At 34.9% G+C, this 11,449-nt stretch overlaps 1 pseudogene; it reads right to left on the bottom strand.

Annotated features, from left to right (window-relative positions):
* Positions 1–9,760: 9,760 nt before the first annotated feature.
* On the bottom strand, positions 9,761–11,125 carry LOC119808689 (annotated as a pseudogene).
* Positions 11,126–11,449: the final 324 nt, after the last annotated feature.

The following is an 11,449-nucleotide window of genomic DNA, read 5'->3' as shown; positions in this document are numbered from 1 at the left end:
AGATGACCTTACAATTAAATAACATACTTAGAACTCTAGAAGATAATATGTTTAAAATGAAAAGAACACTGAAAATTGGATGTTATTACAAGTATTAGGGAAATGAATAAAAATTAGATTTACTGAAAAAAACAGTATACATGGATTAAATTATTAATCAATAAAAATAATTATTTTTATTTTTTCTGGACTAGAAATATGCAGAGTGATACAATATACTGATTCCCACTTGTATAGTAATACATTATTCAAGTATTTTACTGTCTACACTGAGTTATTAAATTTAGTAAACAATGTGTATCACCTGCATTTTAACTGACATTCTCATTTCATAATAGATTTATGAATGTATAATTCTATAATAAAATACAGTTTTGTACTTACTATATACTGTTATTTTAAAAAAATATATTTATAAATATCACAAAATATCTTAAATTTGCTTCATTTTATATAATTCAATTATGTTTGCTCCAGGACAATGAAACTGGTAATAACTGGCTATTTTCTGGCTTGTTCATTAAAAAAAAATTGAGTTCCTATCCTGTGAATTCCATATTACATTTAATGAAATTTTACATGGTCAAACCTTCAGATTTTTAGAATTTCACAAACACATCTATTTCCCTCAACTTCCAAAGGAATAACAAATTGAAAATTCCTGTCAACTGTAGAATGTGGATAGCCCTGCCTTCCAGCAAATGTATAAAGTAAGAATTAGCCCTCGAACTGACATTAGTCCTCTTTCACTGAGTTCACGATAATCATATTTCTGACTCACACTTCCTTTCATTAACCAAAATGAAAATTAGAATGTGTCTTCCTATGTGATCACCCTTCTCAAACAACTTAATAATCACTTAATGGAAGCCTAACTTTTCAACATGAAAACAAAGAAAGTATGGAGTTAGTAATCCAGTAGAGAAGCCCTGGATGAAAATAAATGCTTGTTCTTAGCTTGGAGCTAAGATGTGGGACACCACTAGGGAATTGTTAACTTTTTAAATAGCTGCTATAGAGATGGATACTTTGCATTGGTATAGATCTCGCTTTATAGATACAAAATTAAGGTCAATTTTGTTATATTGTGCATCTTTATTTCTGCTCTTTATTAAGATTTGTTGTCCATCTCATTTAAAAATGTAATGTATAATTAATATAGGAAAATAGAGTAATAGTTAGTTTTCTTTAGTTATGATAAAAGATAAAGTAGATATAAATATTGTAACTGTAATTCTTCCTTGATACCTGCCACGCACCGTGTCCCCGTGACTGTGTTCGGTGTGCTGGCACCCAGTTTGCAAGCTTCGGGCAAGGGGCAGGAGGTTAAAATACACAAACACATACAGAGAGAGACACAGGTCATCCTTGAGTTCCCCAAGAATGCCCCCTTTATTGTGTTCAGGAGCCGATTATATAGAGATAGCCACGCCCCAGCCAAACCCACCAGAAACCACTCTCCTGTCATCAGGAACTCCTGAAGGTCTCATGCTCAGAGCAGCTGTAGGCACTCAGATCAGGGGATTACAAGAAATTCAGGATCTGAGGTCTCACTGCTCCCAACATCTCCCCCCTAAATTTTTTATAAAACAGTGTCTGATCTTAAGTATTCGAGGGGATAAGGGGTCAGTATCTCCAGGTAATATGTACTTTGGGCACTGCTGTGGCATCCGCCAGTCTGGGCACTGACTGGGCTGAGGCAATATGCCTTCCACCACAGCCACCTAGCAAAGATCTGCTCCAGCTGCCTTCTACTCACAGCTGCATTCGTTCTGGGTCCAAACTGGTACAAGGAGTGGAACTCAGGAAAGCAGGCTTGTTGCTCTGAAACCACTAAAGGGGCCCCACTTAAACAATCTTTTAGGGAATTTGGGCAAATTATCTTTTAGGGAATTTGGGCGTTGCCAGTCTGTCTGGCTATTTCTTGCTGAGTGGGGACGCTGCATTCTTAGGGGTATTTATTTCAATTTACTGCCATTTTCCAGTCGCGCTTGGACACAAGTTGCAGCAGCAGGGAAGAGGCAGAGGCTACACCTCCCCACCAAGTTAGAAGGTGGAGGTGCAGTGGGGCTGAGTGGTGGGCCCCCGACACCTTCGGGGTGGGGAGGATCCCATCCCGGCTAGTTTCCCTGGGCTGGGACAGAGGTCCAGGCCAATGGGCCTTGTCGAGGTCTTGCTTCTGTGCCTTGAGGCCCACGCTGGAAGCGGGCCTAGTGTTCTTGCCTCTTCGGTCCTCGAGGCAGTTCCTGCGGTGCTTGCACGCATTGCAGCCTCTCAGCACTGGCCGCCTAGAGCCACTTTGCCTTGGAGCCGCAGCTCTCACTCCACTGCAACATTTCAGGAGGTCTCGGGGATTCAAACCACATGAATATCAAATAAATCCTTAGTCTCTCATCATCTGTGGAGACAAAAACAGAACCTCCTTTCCAAAACATCAAATTCTTAAGCCCATATTTTAAAGTCAAGATACCTTTCTTAGCAGTTCCTAGAATCAAATGTCTTTCTCCAGTCCAGAACACAAAAGACAACACAATCAACATATCATACATCTGTACACATTTATCTTTTTAAGCTATATACATTCTTTCTATCTTTTCCCAATACATACATCCCCTCCGGCTGGGGACAACCCTGTTCGTTTACCCCTCTTTCTCGGTTGGACTTTGCTTTGCTGCCAAACCGAGTGAAGGACATCAGGATTAACCATACCCCAATCCACCCTCACCTTCTGAGGGCGACTTCTCAGTGTTCCTTAGTTCCCAAATCTTGGCTGGAACCTCCAATTGCCGTGCAGTCCACCCCCGTGTCTGCGTTTGGTGTGCTTTTACCATTACCGAACTTCGGTCAAGGGGGCTGGAGACACACACAAACAGAGAGACAGCAACATGGGTCATCCTTGAATTCCCTAAGAATGCCCCCTTTATTGTGTTCAGGGGTAGATTATATAGAGATAGCCATGCCTCAGCCAAACCCACCAGAAACCACTCTCCTGCCATCAGGAACTCCTGAAGGTCTCGTGCTCAGAGCAGCTGTAGGCACTCAGATCAGGGGATTACAAGAAATTCAGGATTTGGGGTTTCACTGTTCCCAACAGATACCTGTCTTGTTACATGTAATTTTACTATTTTAAAGTTAAATCATTTCTTTTTATTTAAACAGAAAAAAATGAGGTGATGTGGGATTCCCCTTTGTATGCTGTGAATGTAATTGGTGAATATAGAAACTGCCTTGGCCTGTTGATAGTACAGAACTTAGGTAGGCAAGGAAATCTAAACTGAATCCTGGAAGAAAAAAAGACTGAGTGAGAGAGAAGCCGTGTAGCCCTACAAGAGACAGACGCTGAAACTTGCCAGTAAGCCACAACCATGTGACAATACACAGATTAATGGAAATTGTTTAAATTAAAATGTAAAAGCTAGCCAATAAGAAGTTAGAGCTAAAGGGCCAAGGAGTGATTTAAATAATATAGTTTTGTGTTATTATTTCGGGTCTGAGCAGCTGGGAATCAACAAGCGGCCTCCTCACAACAAATAGCCCTGGTCAATGCTCTATTGTTCTAGGAATGAATGCAGATGCTAAGGAGATCACAGAAACTGGAGATTCTTATACCAATATTGCCCTGTGAAGGGAGAGATCAAATTTCTTCCCACAAAAGAACCAAAGAAGTTTGTTGAAACAATTGATGATATACTTCATGTTTAAAATAAATTATTCTTCAATCTCATTGGAAAATAGTTGTGAAATCATAGAGGAACAAAATTTTGAATAATGTTTAAAAATCACTATTTAGATATATCTTAAAGAAAACAAAACTACAAAAGATGCCATATGTCAAATCTTTATCTCACTACCTTTATGCCCATGTTAATAATGACTTATAAAAAATGTTCTCAGACTTCTTTTCAGAGGAATAAAAATGCTGGAATATTTGAGGAGATAACTTACTAAATCATTGCTCATCAGCAAGATTATATGTGCATCATTTTCATATTTCAATCTCCAGCCTCACGGGAGTTCCTGGAGTGGCTTATAGGCACATTTGGATGTCCAGAGAATTATTAGAATTTCACCGTTGCCTCTTTATCTACATTCAGTGGTTGAATGATATATCATGCTGACATTTTACCTCAGCATTATTGTAATAAGTGAGAAAATTGATCAAAATCTCAATTATGTTCCTAAAACCAAATGGGTGTTCATTGACATTATAGACAGAATGCAACTGGGCTAGATTAGTAACCCTAATTAAATCAGCTCAACTCAGTGTGAAGATGGATGGAGTATGCCTATTAGAATGGTTCTGAGTTATTAAAGTTTCAAAGTTACAGGTGCAGATACATTTGGATGGTGGTTATGTGCATAGTCAGTCATGGGGGAAAATTATAACAATGCATTTTTTGTTATAAAGCTAATTAAAATTAATTCATTTTAAGGATATTTTTAATTGAAACTAATGATGTCTCATTTAATACTAATATTCCTTGGTTCAAACATCTATGCAGGTGCTCAAAGTGTTATCATTAACATATGAGTTAGAAAGAGTAAAATATAATTTTAGTGTATTTAAGACTTATACGGGTATACAGTTAAATACTTATATGTTTTACACTTACACATATTATTTGTGTGTTTTATATATATGTTCTATACACATAGATAGATGTGGATGTTATATATACACATTTTTATAAAATATGTGTGTATGTATGTATGTATATATGTATGTATCTATGTATGTATAAAACATCAATTCTCCATTTGACCCTCTCCAGCTTTGTCACATCCCCAACAGTTCCTACACTAACTCCCTGTAATTTTTTCATAGCTCATCAAACCTGACCTTGTTAGCTAAGTATGGTAGTATATACCTCTGGTTACAGCACTCATGAGACAGTAACACAAATATTATGATAACTTGGACATTACTCTGGTATAGAAAGTTAGCTCTAACCTAGTTAGGAATATGTAGTAAGATCACCTTTCAAAGATTTTTTTGCAGTCAGTGTACCAAGAACTTACATGGCTTATAGAAAATCAGCTTATTTTTTTCATTATCTGATTACTTACAGGATATTAGACATCTAGTAGAATTTTAGTAGTTTATGATATAATAACAACGATTTCACCATACAAATTTTGAATTGCTTAATTAAGTAATTTCAATGCAAAACTACATATTCTATATGGTGTCATTTATATAAGAGTATTTAAAGTACTTCAAACAGGTAGAAATAATTGCACTCATATAACATAATGGTGGTGATAATGATAATAAATAATAAAATATATTAGATTTAAAGAAACATTGCTAAACAGCCAAGTATTAATGTTTAGTCATACTATCATAATGTTGCCATTCATTTTCCTTACATACAATTTTAATCCAATTTTAATTAAATACCTTTATAATATCACACAGACATTTATATTTCCAGTATTGAAAAAGTACAAAAACAGCCAAACATTTCTGAGCATCAAGGCCTAGGAGCAGTGATTTACCATTAGGAATAGCGGGCCCATGAGATGCTCTGTTAAAAATACTGCTTCATTGAACATAATAGCTGGTGTTCACTATTGCTTCATAAACAGACAATATAATGACTAAAGTGTTGGGTTTTTAACGTATAAAGTCAATTCCATATCATAAAGTCAATTACATATCATGACCATTCAAGCACTGAATCAAGGAAGAGTTTATTGGAGTGAAAAATAAAAGCATATTTTAAATGCATCTTACATTATATACTTACATTTATCTATATATGTGTGTATCACATCATATTTTTATATATTAATTTAAAAAGTTCAAACAGCTCATTAGACAATAAGTTAATATTGGGATAGGATGTATTACTATTAGGAACTAATTATATTGAAATAATACTGAAATTTGTGCTTGATTACTGACCTATTTTCAAAAAATTTACCCCTAGGACACGAAATAATGTAAAAACAAGAATTCATGTATTAACAAAAAGTGTGAACAAAGAATAAAAAGATCTTTAACAGAGTGAAAATGGAAAATAAGTACAGATGTAGAGAAACAGCTAAAGGCATAAGAATATTGCTTTTAGTAAAGAATCATATATAATTAAAATATGTTTGAAACTATTTTTAATATGGACAAAAATTGAGTAATGGGGATCATACGATGATGTGGCGGAGATGTTGGGGTGGCTGACCAATCATACAATCTTCAAATAACTTTTTTTTTTTTTTTTTTTTTTTTTTGGTTTTTCGAGACAGGGTTTCTCTGTGGCTTTGGAGCCTGTCCTGGAACTAGCTCTTGTAGACCAGGCTGGTCTCGAACTCACAGAGATCCGCCTGCCTCTGCCTCCCGAGTGCTGGGATTAAAGGCGTGCGCCACCACCGCCCGGCAACTTCAAATAACTTTTTAAAGTGAGTGGAGTACCAAACATTGAATGCAGATATATTTCTCTTCCTATTAAAACTATCAAGTTTACCACTTCTACAGCTTGAGTGGAACTGCAAGTAATATAGGCATAGTTAGCTTTCAAAAGTACCTAGTAAAAGTATCTCTCACATAACCCCCAATTAAGTAGTTTAATGATGTGTTTGCCATTTGCTGTTCTAGAAATCAGAAGTGTCAACAGAGCTAAGTCAAATTGTTACCATGGTTGAAGGTGTTTTGTAAAGTCTAGGAAAGAATACTATTTTTAAGTTTAAAAGTTTTATTTAGAGATTTCCTATATTCTTGGTTTTTGATTTTTTTTTTTTTAGTAATAAGTTACAACTATATATTCCACAACTTATCCCCTTTTCCGGTCCTTATTTTACTTCCCAAACTTTAAAAATACTTGGTATAGATTAGCAGGCCATTGCATATCTTGTGTTGGTTAAGGTGTTTCCAACTGTAATCTCCTTAAAATTTAAATGCCACATTTGCCACCTAACATAGCCTATCTATGAATTATTGGATTTATAATATGGACAAAATATTCAAAACAATTGCTATAATTATTGAAGGTTTCAGTGGTAGGTAAAAGAAGCTTGGATCTGTAGACTTTCTTTTTAGTTGTTGGTAGTGTCAACTGATGAAACTATTTACTCAAAAGATCAGAACTCTGATACTCTACTTAGTATCATAGTAGTTGAGAAAGTTAAGTTTATTTGTTGTTGCATGAAATTAGTTACCATATTTTTAAAGATTATTTATGAAAATGGACATTTGGAAAGGCAGAACACACTAATTACAATATATTTGTACCTAAAATAAATTATTACATGCTTACTGAGTGAGATGTGTAATATATCATGTGAATAAGAGCTTGAAAGCATTCAATGTAGTAATTATTGTATTTAAGGCAAATAAATGAACTATACACCTGATAAATTCAACTTACTGAATTACAGCGATACTTTTTTTGGATTATGTCACACAATTTTAGGTGCAAGATAAACTAATTTTTCCTTTATCAGAAGAAAGTACAATTCTGAAAGGATGATTTTGAGGAAATAATTCAAAAAAGTATGTTTTATAGCTAAATCCATTCTTCTCTGACTTTCAGAATTTTACACAAAAATCTCTAGGGATTTAGTATTTCTACATGGCTACCTACTTAAGTATTTAATTAAACTTTTTATCGGGTGTATGTTTTTATTTCAAATAAAGTTAGGTATTTTATAAAGCTTTGGGCGGGGAGTTTCTAACGGAATCTAAATTAATCATCTTACCATGATTTCCAGATTTTAGACCATATGTATGCAGTTTGGTTGTGTATTAGATGAGGTAGTAAATATTTATGTTGCATCAGCAATATACACTCTGTGCTGCTTGAACTCAGATCTCATATTATGCCATAAAAGAAGAATAGAAAAATACACCAATAAAACATTTTTGTTATATTCAAATGAAAATATGTAAATGCAATCATGCTTGAGAATATATTTTTCCCCAAAGCTAAATTTAGTGAAGAGCTATTCTAGACAATGAAAACATTATACTACACACACACACACACACACACACACACACACACACACACACACACAGGACTCTTATTACCTTGTGTGCATATTGATACATATTGACTTGATAATTATTTTTGTTTTATATTTTATTATTTTATAAGTCAATTCTAAGAGCACATGCTAATAGTCTCTAAAATTATCATGATAAACCTAAAATATTTACAAATTAGGTGAATAAAATTATGACTAATAACAAAAGTGTCCACAAAGAAATGCATTTTAAGTAGATTATTGATATTTTTTCTGTTTATAATTATCAAGAAGATATGCAAAAAGGTTAAAAACATATGGCACAAAAATTTGATAAGATATAAATTATTTTAAGAAAACACAGCAATGTTATTTGGTACTATTTTTCTAAATTTCAAAGCTTCTTTTTTTAGTTCATTATTAATTTCCATAAATAGCCAATTAAAGCACTTAGGAGAATAGAAATAAAATTCACTGAAGGAGTTGAAGGTCTTGAAACAGTACACATCTGGTGCCACAAAGTTTTGTTACAGGTCATATATTTAGCTTTAAAATATATAATACTAAAATTTTCAGAAAATTGAAGTTTATATATAATTTTAAAATTCTCAACTAAATAAAAGGAATCTTATACACAAACTCTTATATAATAATTTTGCTTGGCATCTTACTGGATCCATTACAATTTATGATATAGTTCTTATTTTGTATAACTTTCCCAATTTTCTCATGTCAGTCCAGTTATATTTGGGTATGTTTAAAAATGATGTATGATGCAATTATACTGAAATTCATTAAAAGTAAATATTGATATTTATATCTAGCTATCTGTTGCAAATATGTTTATAAAAAGAATATAAATTTCTGTAAGCTGATAGCATTTATTGATCAATTTATGTTCATTTTGATAAATCTTTTGGTGTTTCATGCAGCATAGGCAATTCTAATATTTTATGTGTGTATTCCCAAAATCATATACAAGCTTTGTCAACTTGTAAACTTGTAAATATTATTTTTCTTTTAACCGTTTTGTGCTTTGAAGCCAATTTGTACCTAGAAGGACTAAATTTTATGGTTTCATTTTGTAGTTTTATTTTATTTCAGGACCTAGGACAACTACTAAATTATATATGGCATGAAATAAAACTGTATTAGAGGAAACAATGACCAACTATGTCAAAAGCATTATAATAACTGCTATATATAAAAAATTCATTGTATCATATCCAAACTAATATTGCCTAGAACGTATTTCTGATACTCTATAAATTAGAAAATCTTCTAGTCACTTTCACGAGCAAAACAATACAATGTAGAGGCAACACAGTTTAATAAGAAGATTAAAATGCTTTAAAGAACATTCTTCATTTTTAAAGACAATAATCCTTAAGAGAAAATTATAAAAATGTATAAAAGATACCACTAAACTTACTATAAAATCCCAAATCTTTATTATTTACTGCATTAACTTTTATAGAGGATGAGAAAGAGGCATGTTTTCTTCCTTTTTATTTTTCCACAGATCTTTATTTAAACATAAAGCAAAGATAAAGCACATCACAATTCTGCAATCTCTCAGCATGTCTTGTTTCTACAAGATGCACACTAGACTGAAGACTACATAGCAAAAAGTCTTTAAGAACATTTGGTAAGGAAAAAAAAAAAGCAAAAACAGATCTGAGGGAAGACTGTGCAAAGCCCACCGCGAGAGCAGTCCTTGTCTTTTCAGATCGTCCTGTTTTCTTTTTCATATTATTTCCATTGGAGTCCCCATTCTCTGTCGGTGTTGGGCAGGCCATCATTTCGAAGCCTTCTGCAGTGTTAGCTTGGCCCACAAAGATACAGTTTCTCGAATCTATGTTACATTTGCGAAGTGGGCAGTTTTTGGCATGCCCAAACACTTCATGCCAAGAGCACAACACTATTCAGCAAAAAGCCGCTAGAAGGCTTCAGTCCATGATAGGTGTAGTTTCCACAAATCTCACAGCAGTAGTTGATATTCAGGCCAGGAGGCTTACACAGCTCGTAGTGGGTGGATTTGCAGTTCTAGCCCAGGGGCAGGTTTGGGGGATTGTAAGTGATCTCATTCTCTTTCCCTTCTCTTTTGGTCTCATCTGCTGCTCCATCTCTTCTTGCTCTTCTCCTTTCCTGGCTTGCTTGCGCTGTTACGTTTTTATGAGTGAACCCCAAGGATCTCCACATATTCATAAATCTAGCTTCCAGGAAAGCAGTATCTTTCTTCATTTCATTGTGTCTCTTCATACCCTTTGATTTGGGATTTAAGGCAAACAGAGATATGTTGAGTGCCTCCAAGAACTTTCGTTTGGTGTTGAATAGCATCTGAGCTCTCTCTTCTAGGACCCTGCCACATTTTAGGCCTAAAACAAACGGTACAGATATTATCCTCTTCAGACCCAGAGACACTAACTCCTTCTAGGAGGAGAATGCAGAGAGGTCAAGATGGGTTCCTGCATGGGTCAGGGCACTCCTTGCCTCTTTTGACCATCAAAGAAAGCTACATTATTTTCCCCTTCTCAAAGTCGGTCTGTCTTTTCCCCAAGAGCTCCTACTGACCCTAAAGGGGCTTCACTCTGTGTAATCCCGGGGGCATTCCAACAGTGTTTCCTGGTATCTCTTATACTCTGCATTCTTTCTTTAGCAATGTCAAATAGTTGGTCAAAGAAAGACAGATATGTGATACAATCCAACTTCTCAGAAGCATCCAGGTTAATGTTCGCAAAGTGGCAGACATGGAGATCAAGGTAGCGATCATGTCCTTTTTCATTGTGACCTTCACCAAGTGCCTCTTCCTTTGGATTCTCTGGTCTTCAGGAGCTCCTCCAGTTCTGCCGACCTTAGCACACAGAACTCATTTGGGAGCTTCTGAAGAAATCCCTTTATCTGCTTGTGTCTATTATATAATTCCGCAAGCTCACTGGGTCCTGAAATAGCACTGAGTTCTTCCTTTTACAGTACATCTTTATCATCTCCCAGGTTTCCTACTGACTTCCGTGTATCTATCCTGCATGCCGGGTTGCTATGGTAGGGATTGATTTGGTCCCAGAACGAGGGCTTCTTAGTGAGCACTTCTTTGGGCCATGGTATCCATGAGCCATTCCTATTCTTCATGAGTGAGCTGAAACTGCTCCAGAATTCTTTCCATTTTCTGTTATCTACGGGGCTTCAATATAACTGTTTATGGTAACAGAAAACGACACAGTCTCATAGGAAGACTGAAAAGCTGATTCTCAAAAACTTCACAGTCTTTTCTCACACAAACCAGTAATCACACAACTGTGTATTATCCAAAAGAATTGATAGCATATGTCCATACTTGCCCTTTATAGGAATGTTTATAACACTTATTAACATCAAGATGTTTTTCAATAATCAAGTGTGAAATTGGACCATAGCACAGGTATAGACCAAATCAATATTCGGCAATAAAAATGTATGAACGATCTTACCGCAAAACAGAAGAATAATG

The sequence above is a fragment of the Arvicola amphibius genome, chromosome 3 (genome assembly GCF_903992535.2).
Source record: "Arvicola amphibius chromosome 3, mArvAmp1.2, whole genome shotgun sequence".
Taxonomy (NCBI): Eukaryota; Metazoa; Chordata; class Mammalia; order Rodentia; family Cricetidae; genus Arvicola; species Arvicola amphibius.
The sequence above is the reverse complement of the archived record's forward strand: the minus strand, read 5'-3'. Positions and strand labels throughout refer to the sequence as shown.